The 9,603-nt window shown below is 39.4% G+C and overlaps 1 pseudogene; it reads left to right on the top strand.

Annotated features, from left to right (window-relative positions):
• The first annotated feature begins 2,587 nt into the window (after positions 1-2,587).
• LOC140737564 (uncharacterized) overlaps positions 2,588-9,603 on the top strand; it is a 9,580-nt pseudogene continuing 2,564 nt past the window's right edge.

Genomic DNA, 9,603 nt, shown 5'->3' with positions numbered 1-9,603 from the left:
TGCTGTTACCCTTGGGTTCTTTTTCAGCACCGTCAGCATTGCATGTTGTGCTCAGATGTGATCTTTGCAGGGTGCCTAAGCTTCTGGAGAACAACAGTACTGAGTTTCCTCCGTTTATAGACAGTTTCTCTGACTGTGAACTGATGAACACTCAGGTCTTTAGAGATGCTTTTGAAGCCTTTTCCAGCTTCAGGCATCTCTACAATTCTTCTTCCAAGGTCCTCTGAAAGTTGTTTTGATCAAGGCATGGTGCACATAAGCAGATCTTTCTTGAGAAGAGCAGGCTCTTTTAGTAACCTAACTTAGTCTGTCTGGTTTTTTTTAATAGGGCAGGGCAGCTCTACAACCCACACCTCCAAGCTCATCTCATTGACTGGAACACTTGACTCCAAATAGCTTTTCTGGAAGGGATTACCTCAGAGGTTCTCTCACTTTTTCCAACCAATGCATGTGTAATATTGGATCATTTTTCTCAATAAGTATATCAGCAAGTCTAATGGTTTTCCTGTTTATTTCCCTCACCACAATTCAGGGCCCCAGACAGTCCTTCCAGGTGAGGCGACACTTCACCTGTGAGTTGGCTGGTGTGGTATACTGTGTCCGGTGCTCCCGGTGTGGTCTTTTATATATTGGTGAGACCCGACGCAGACTGGGAGACCGTTTCGCTGAACACCTACACTCGGTCCGCCAGAGAAAGCAGGATCTCCCAGTGGCCACACGTTTTAATTCCATGTCCCATTCCCATTCTGATATGTCAATCCATGGCCTCCTCTACTGTCAAAATGAATCCAAACTCAGGTTGGAGGAACAACACCTTATATACCGGCTGGGTAGCCTCCAACCTGATGGCATGAACATTGACTTCTCTAACTTCCGTTAATGCCCCTCCTCCCCTTCTTACCCCATCCCTGACATATTTAGTTCTGTTCTCCATCTCCCTCTGGTGCTTCCCCTCCCCCTTCTTTCTCCCGAGGCCTCCTGTCCCATGATCCTTTCCCTTCTCCAGCTCTGTATCACTTTGGCCAATCACCTTTCCAGCTCTTAGCTTCATCCCACCCCCTCCGGTCTTCTCCTATCATTTCGCATTTCCCCCTCCCCCCACTACTTTCAAATCTCTTACTATCTTTCCTTTCAGTTAATCCTGACGAAGGGTCTCGGCCTGAAATGTTGAGTGCTTCTCCTTATAGATGCTGCCTGGCCTTCTGTGTTCCACCAGCATTTAGTGTGTCCTGTTTATGTATTTAGTTGGGTTCTCTTTATCTAGTTTTAGGACTTGCATGAAAATCTGATCACATTTTAGGACAGATTTATGCAGGAAAGAGAAAATTCTACAGGGTTTACAAATTTTCTTGCACCACTGTATATAATCGCAACATAGACAAGAGCTCTTGGGTCTTGGCCTGAAATGTCGGCTGTGCACTCTTTTTCATTCCTGCTGAGTTCCTTTAGCATTTTGCGCGTGTTGCTTTGGTTTTCCAGCATCTGTAAATTTTCTTGCATTTGTGCATCTATAATCGCATGTGTGCACGTGGGCATTTTCTCTGTGCTTTTATCTTTCTGTGGAACGATGGCACTGCTATCAATGAGATGAGTTTTTAAAAATCTGCTAGTGTGTTAGCTGTGACCTGAATCTCTGGAACTCAAAGTTGTTGGTTTTAGTCACGCTCTCAGGGATTTTAAGATGCTTCAACAATAAGGCATTTGAGATGTTGCATAGTAATTCTTTTATGTTGATTAAATACTTTGTAGGAAAGTATCTGAATATTTATTAAGTAGTATCACGTAGCTGGAAGACTATTTGGTTCTTATCCTGTTTCTGGGGTTTCTCTGTACTTAAGCAGCTGCATGTCCAACATTGCAACTGTCTGGATTTCCGAAGTATTGCTTTTCACAGTGCTGTTAGAACATCCTGGAGGTATGAACAATTTTATATATGTGCACTTCCTCTATTGTGCCATACCTTCTGGAAAGTGTAGCATGAAATAATATTTTTAAGGATGCCTCATTAAATATTATTCAGATTACTTCTTGCAAAGACAAGAATCCTTGAATACAAATGAGAAAATCTGCAGATACTGGAAATCCAAGCAATAGATGCACAATGCTGGAGGAACTCAGCAGGCCAGGCAGGTCATTGGTGTGGATGTAGAATTGTAGAATATTGAGAAATGTTATTGCGCTATTGTTAATGGATTTCAAAGGTAGTGTTTGAAATAAAAGTTACAACAATGGGCAGGTTTTAAAAGAGAACTAACAGGAAAGATACCAAAAAGAAGCGCAAGTGTACTGGAGTGATTGTATTTAAAGTGATCTGTTATGACTGCGAAGTATAAATAATTAACCCTCGTAGCCATCAATGACTGAATAAAGCAAAACTGACAGCTAAGCAGCTGGAATCTATTCTCAGTGGACTGGCGTTAATGTAAATCATGATGATGCAGACATTCACTGTGTGAGTGGTCTCACTATTCCTACTGCCAGCTGCTTTTAGCCCTCTCATTTGTATAAACTGGGTCGAGTTTAATTCCAAAAGGCAATCTCTTACTGTATTTGGTGACATTTTGATGGTGTTTGTCAATCATGAACCATGATTCCAAATTCTAAGGGGGTAAGGGGTTGAAACTGGAATTCCAGGTATATTGTCATACACATTGGCTCATTGATCTGGGATTGAAACTTCCTGTTGGTCAAGGTGAAAGTCAATGGTCAGCTGACAAGGACTGACCTCTATTCCTCATCCTACTGATGCAGTAAAATCCAATTCTCATCCCTTTTTAAAGTTTATGATCATAATTGATCTGACCTCACCTGGGTTGATCTAACCTTGCCTGGCATGTAAATGTACATTGAACCACATTTCTATTTGTGATCACTAGGACCTAATGCTCCATCATGGCTGGAGGACGGGAGCAATTGTTCCTGAACTAGAGACAGAAATCAGTATCATTAACACATGCGCTGACTTGGCTACAGACCCTAACAGGCCTTCTGGAGAGACTGCAAGTAATGTCACGTTATGTATTCTGCTTAAGTTATTCCTTTTTGAACAAAGTATTTTTGTTCATGTTTCCTTTTCCTATTTCCTGATAACATAGTAGAAGGCCATTGGGCCTCTTCCGTTTATGCCAGCTGCTGGAGCAGCACTGTCAATATCAGTTACCTGCATGCAACTTAATCTCATCCATCATCTCCATCCTGATTCTCCTATCAACAGTCTATTCAGGGAACCTTATGGTGGCTAATTAACCTATCAACCAATGTGTCTTCGGGGTGTGGGAAGAAACCAGAAAGAATGATGGGAACTAATCTGAAAACCTTCTGTTACTGGAGTTGGGGCCACAACAACACTAGCTGCAGTACTGTTATAGGGTAGTAACAGGAATGTTATAGGGTAGTAACAGGAATGTTATAGGGTAGTAACATGAATGTAAGGAAGGACAAGCCCATGCAGACAGAGCAGAGTTAAATTGCACCACAGAGGCAAAATTCATAAGGGTGAAGAACGCAGGACTGAAGGTTTTGTATTTAAATGCGCGCAGCATTCGGAATAAGGTGGATGAACTCGTGGCGCCATTAGAGATAGTTCGGTATGACATTGGGCATCAGTGCGTTGTGGCTGAAAGGCCACAGTTGTGAGCTTAACATCAAACGATATACTTTGTATGGAAAGCACAGGCAAGAAGGCAGAGGTGGTGGTGTGGCTCTATAGGTAAGAGATGGAATTTCATTTTTAGAAAGAGGTGACATAGGGTCAGAGAATGTTGAATCTTTGTGGGTAGAGTTAATAAATTGCCAGGTTAAAGAAAGCATTATGGGAATCATATATAGGTATCCAAATAGTAACCAAGATGTGGGGTTGAGATTGCAAAGGGAGCTGGAAAAGACATGTAATAAGGGTAATGACACAATTGTATTGGGGGACTTCAATATGCAAGGGGATTGGGAAAATTAGGTTGGTGTCAGATTGCAAGAGAGGAAATTTGTTGAATGCATATGAGATGGATTTTTAGAGCAGCTTATGTTTGAGGTTACTCTGAGAAAGGGAATTTTAGACTGGGTGTTGTGTAATAACCCAGAGCTTATTAGGGAGCTTAACATAAAGGAACCCCTGGGAGGCAGTGATCATAATATGTTTGAATTCATACTGCAATTTGAGAGGGAGAAGCACAAGTCACATGTATCTTTATTGGAATGGAATAAAGGGAATTACAGAGACATGAGAGAGGAGCTTGCCCAGTTGGATTGGAGAAGGATACTGGCAGGGATGATGGCAGAGCAAAGATGGCTGAAGTTTCTGGGAATAGTTCACAAGGAAGTTGTTCTCACATGGCAGGGCTAGACAACCCTGAGTTACCCCCTTCCCATCACCCCTCACATTCAACCCTTTACTTTGTAACATCTGTGAGTGTCACTTAGCAATGTCAGACACCGAACACTGACATTAACCGCCCCCCTTTAGCAACAACAAGTTAAAAAGGTAAAGCAGTTCTCGTAGACAATCATATCTCAGAGCCAAAAAAAAACCTGGACAAACCCGTTAACCTATATAATTAAAACCATTTCCTTCTCAAATATAGTATAACACATTATCAAGACCCTAACAGCTCTCTAGCGAGAAACTGTTGCCTTAACAGATCGTCGCTTGGCGATGGCTCCAGTGCTATCTTATCTGGTGCCCAGGAACATAAACAAGTCCACTGGAGACATAACATTCTAAAGTTATTCAGAACAAACTGCTGTTTTTCAGCTTCATTCTTGATGAAGTATGACAATTGGGTGTATTGAATATCACCTTAAAACTCTGACCTGCAATACTGAGAAACAAATTGGCCCCTTAATTGACTAAATACAAAAGTGCAACGAATGACTTTCCAGTAAACGAATAACCAGAGAACCTCACATCTATATCGTTAACTTGCCCGTGCCTGTTAGATTGCACATTCAGGCTAGTCCAAGCTCTTAATATTGACATTGAAAATATTTTGACATTTTCAAATAATTCAAAGAATTGTGATTAAAGCTAAGCTGTGTAGGCAGTGATGTAGCTATTTAGTTTTCAATGAAATAGTTTATCTCAGTGACAAAGTTGGGACTGCAACCAGACATTCAATGCCAAGGTAAGGCAATCTCTTCCTTCATCCTGAACCTCTGGGGTAAATTGTTTGTGTTGTGGATTGACAATTCCACTACGAAATTCCTGCAAGTGTTGCCCTCTAAAGCCTACTTGGAGGAATGAAGCAAAGTTTGTGACTGTAGCCTTCCTCAGGTAGCTTGGCCTGTGGCAAATTGTAGTGACATACTGAGATTGCTATGATGATACTAGTTTAGAAATAGAGCCTTTTATTTCTCTGTTCTACATCACCTTTCTCATGCATCTTGTTTAATGTGCAACTTACAACCCTGGCCTATCACACGAGATGGATTCTGTTGAATTCCTGTTGCTATTCTTCATGGAGTCCTTAATTGCACCCGAAAGATTCTCCATGACTCCACTAGTTTCTATGACAACAGATACGGATCTGTCAGATTCTTCGTGAGGTGAAGGATTTTGTTGCCATGACAACTTCCTCACTGAGAATTGTGGAGTGATATCAAAATTATTAATGATACAGGTAATTATATATATATTTTTACAGAAAACAAACTAATTCACAATTATATCCCCTTCAGACAATCCATGGGGAATGCTGTAAAGATCTTAAAACAGGGTAATACAGGTTACTGTATTTTACTGATTTTTTAAAAATGTTGCTCCTAGCATTTATCGAGTTGTCTGGTGTGTGAAATAGCAAAATATTTAATCTGCAGTGACATTCCGAGCCAAAAAGTTGCTTGGTTTTCAAAAGCCTCAATAATTTAAGCTAAACTGATGTTGATAATGTGGGGAGGCTCAGTTTTGCATACATACTTGTATACTCCCTCTGCCATTAGTTTGTAAAGGTTTTCTATTCTGTGTTGTACATCTGTGACACAAACTGTTTAATATTAAAATTCTCTACCATGAAACTACATGTTTAATAACTTAAATATTTATTGACTATTTATTAATTGAGTAAAATATACAGAAAATCTTAATGTTCATGCACAGAACCTCTCTCCAATTATGTAGTAAGTAATTTTTCATTCTAATATGGTTAATCTGCTGGCCATATTCACCTGAATTATATTTTCTATTAATCCTGTTTTAAAACTCTTTTTTATAAGCAGACTAAAGATCTGAACCATGTCCCGAAGTTTGATCTCTTTTTCAATACACTTTAAGTCCTGATATACCTATGATTACCTAATTACAAACTTTATTCATTTTTCACATCAACAGTGGGTTGAATTGTAAAATTGTCAGCAATATTTAGTCCAGAATTTGCAGTTGTAATCTCAGTAAAATGATCAGCTTTCATATCATTATTCTTTAAGTCCAACAACAATAGCTGTTGCCTATATTTGCTCAGTTAAGTAAGGAACTACAGTCGCTGATACCTTAGAGCCCCCAAATGCTGCAATATCGCAGTCATCATAGATGCAATTATTGCCACTCAATAATTTACTATCAACTTTGATATCTATCTTTCATTCTTTATTCTTGCTGTGGACATAAAAGATTAAAAATTTGCTTGATAAATTACATTTAACAAGCTCTAGGGAGTGGAAGGTGGGAATGAAATCCTTAAGTTTAGACTGCTAGTCAGTCTGACTATCTTTTTAAAAGTCCTGTGGTTTAAATTTAGTTTAATACTTTGGCTTCTGAGGTTAACCCCATGTGGTTGCACAATCATCATAAACATTGCAACACACACAAAATGCTGGTGGAACGCAGCAGGTCAGGCAGCATCTATAGGAAGAAATACAGTTGATGTTTTGGGCTGAGACCCTTCGTCAGGACTAACTGAAAGAAAAGATAGTAAGAGATTTAAAAGTGAGAGGGGGAGGGGGAGATCCAAAATGATAGGAGAAGACATGAAGCTAGGAGCTGGAAAATTGATTGGCAAAAGGCATACACTTCTGGAGAAGGGAACGAACGGATCATGGGACGGGAGAAAGAAAGGGGGAGGGGAGCACCAGAGGGAGATGGAGAGCAAGCAAGGAGTGATTGTGAGAAGATAGAGAGAGAAAAAAGGAGAAAAGAAGAAAAAAGGGAAGAAATAATAAGTAAATAAATAAGGGATGGGGTAAGAAGGGGAGGGGGGCATTAACGCAGGTTAGAGAAATCAATGTTCATGCCATCAGGTTGGAGGCTACCTGGATGGAATAAAAGGTGGTGTTCCTTCAACCTGAGTGTGGCTTCATCTTGACAGTACAGTTGCTGTAAGTTGTTTAAAAGCTTAAATAAAATTGTAGGTTTTTCCTTTAATTCCTGGTTTGTGAGAATTTTTCAGTTCCGTTGGCTGTTTGACTGACTTCCTGCTACCCAAGGTTCCCATGCACCACCTAAGGACACAAGCCTTTTGACGTGAAATGTTAACTATACGTTTGCCTCCACAGATGCTGCTCAACCTGCAGAAGTCCTTCAGTTGCTTTTTTTTGACTTAGACATTTAAAGGATGTAGTTTTAGTTATCAAGATTGGTGGTAAGCCTTTTGCTGATTTAAAAAAGAATTCAGGCCATTATATTGTAAGTGTTCAGTTGTAGAATTTCAGAGGTTAGTCTACCAATGATTATTTGTACTGCAAAGATGCATTATTTTATTGTCAGTTTTGCCTCTCAAGCCTTATACGCAGAAGTTAACATATTAGTGATTTAAAATCAATGCGCCCTCTAATTAATTTTTTCAGCTGGTCAGCCCAACCATTGATCTGAGCAGGACATTTTAACACTGTCTGAAAACCGCAAGGCACTGTAATTATTTTTGTGATAGGCACATCAACCACAATCTACAACACAAGTAAACAATGTCAAGCAGTCAAAAAACTGGCAGACACAATGGCAGCAGTAAAATGTTTTGACTAGACAGTGTCGGCATTCAGCAGGCCAGTGGTTTATTAACTATGAGCTACATTCTGTTCATTGCTACAACTTTTAACTTGAAACACTGACAATGTAAATACTTCGAAGCTCTAAAATGTTTCATGGTAAAGGTTGTGGTACATTTAATATTTAGTAAGTTTATGTATTATATTCATAAACACTATTAATAACAAGGTAAACACGAGGAAATCTGCAGATGCTGGAAATTCAAGCAACACACACAAAATGCTGGTGGAACACAGCAGGCCAGGCAGCATCTATAGGGAGAAACACAGTTGACGTTTCAGGCTGAGTCCCTTCATCCGAGACTGTGTTTCTTCCTATAGATGCTTCCTGGCCTGCTGCGTTCTAATAACAAGGTATTTCAAAATTACATTAAGCATTATATAAAAGAAAATTCTAGCTGCATGGCAACGTGCATTTCAGTTACTGTGTCACCACATACTCATGCAGCGTAGAGGAAATAGGAAACACTTTCCCTCATGGTAAATACCATTTGTACAATCATTTTAACATTTGACCAATGTGCTGACAATTTGAAATACTGCCATCCAGTGGTACTCACTAATTTATACAAGAGTTGACTAATAAACCTTGTGGGATTGGTGCAGTGAAAGTAATTCTGCTCATTGCAGTAAAGATTTAAGCTTAACCCTTGGGACTCAGTCATGCAGCACCAAGCAGTTATTAATCATCACTGTTCAGGCCTGGAAAATAAACATCTGCGCAGGCAGTTAAATATCAATAAAAACGTTTATTTAATTTTTCACTTTACCTGGTATATACAAAAAGGACCCTGCTTTTTTTTCTTGGAGAGGTGAAGCATTGGTGATACAGTCCAGTATATCTTGATGTTAACAGCCATTTGCTATCCATTGCAAGTCCTTGCTCAAGTTCGTTCATACAAATGTTTCTAGCGGTTCCTCCTCTAGGCTGTCTCACTATTTAAGCAAACTCAGATTCTGGAGTACAGAATTCAAAACTACGTGGAGCAAAACTAATTTATAAAGGCATTGAATAGTTGGAAAAGACAAAAAATGAAGATGTCCACGTTAACACTGACAAGCAGAAATCATCAGCCTGCAGCTTGATATGAATGTTCGTCAAAATGATCTACATTTGAGTTAAATGCAGTTTTTGGACTTTTCATTTCTGCCAGGCCAGCTGAACAATTCCACCATGTTTTGCCTTTGTTGGAAATTTATTGTCCTCTTTAATGCACTAATAAGATGTAGAAAGGAAATGAAACTCCAATCATATTTGAGTAAGAAGTGCAACATAAAAGATTTCACTATCCTTTTGGCACATCATAAACAGTGTTATTTATCTTTAACTATTAGTACAAAATGAAAAAATAAATTTATAAGCTTTCTAGAGTCACCTGACCATTGCAAAAAAAAAAATCCCTGTAAATGGAACTTGGTGTGTTTGTGACATACAGTCTTTAAGGTTTACCAAGAGGGGTTAGATAGCTAGTCCAATTATTTTTTTCTCTCACTACCAATGTACAGCTCTCATCCTCTGGAGATTTTCATTTATTTGGAATTTATAGTTTCCTGTCACCCCTCCCCACCCTCCTCGACCGATAGCATCACCACAAGCTGCAATAAAACTGATAGTAAAATGAGGTTCAGCTTAAG

Source organism: Hemitrygon akajei, chromosome 13 (genome assembly GCF_048418815.1).
Source record: "Hemitrygon akajei chromosome 13, sHemAka1.3, whole genome shotgun sequence".
NCBI lineage: Eukaryota > Metazoa > Chordata > Chondrichthyes > Myliobatiformes > Dasyatidae > Hemitrygon > Hemitrygon akajei.
The sequence above is the reverse complement of the archived record's forward strand: the minus strand, read 5'-3'. Positions and strand labels throughout refer to the sequence as shown.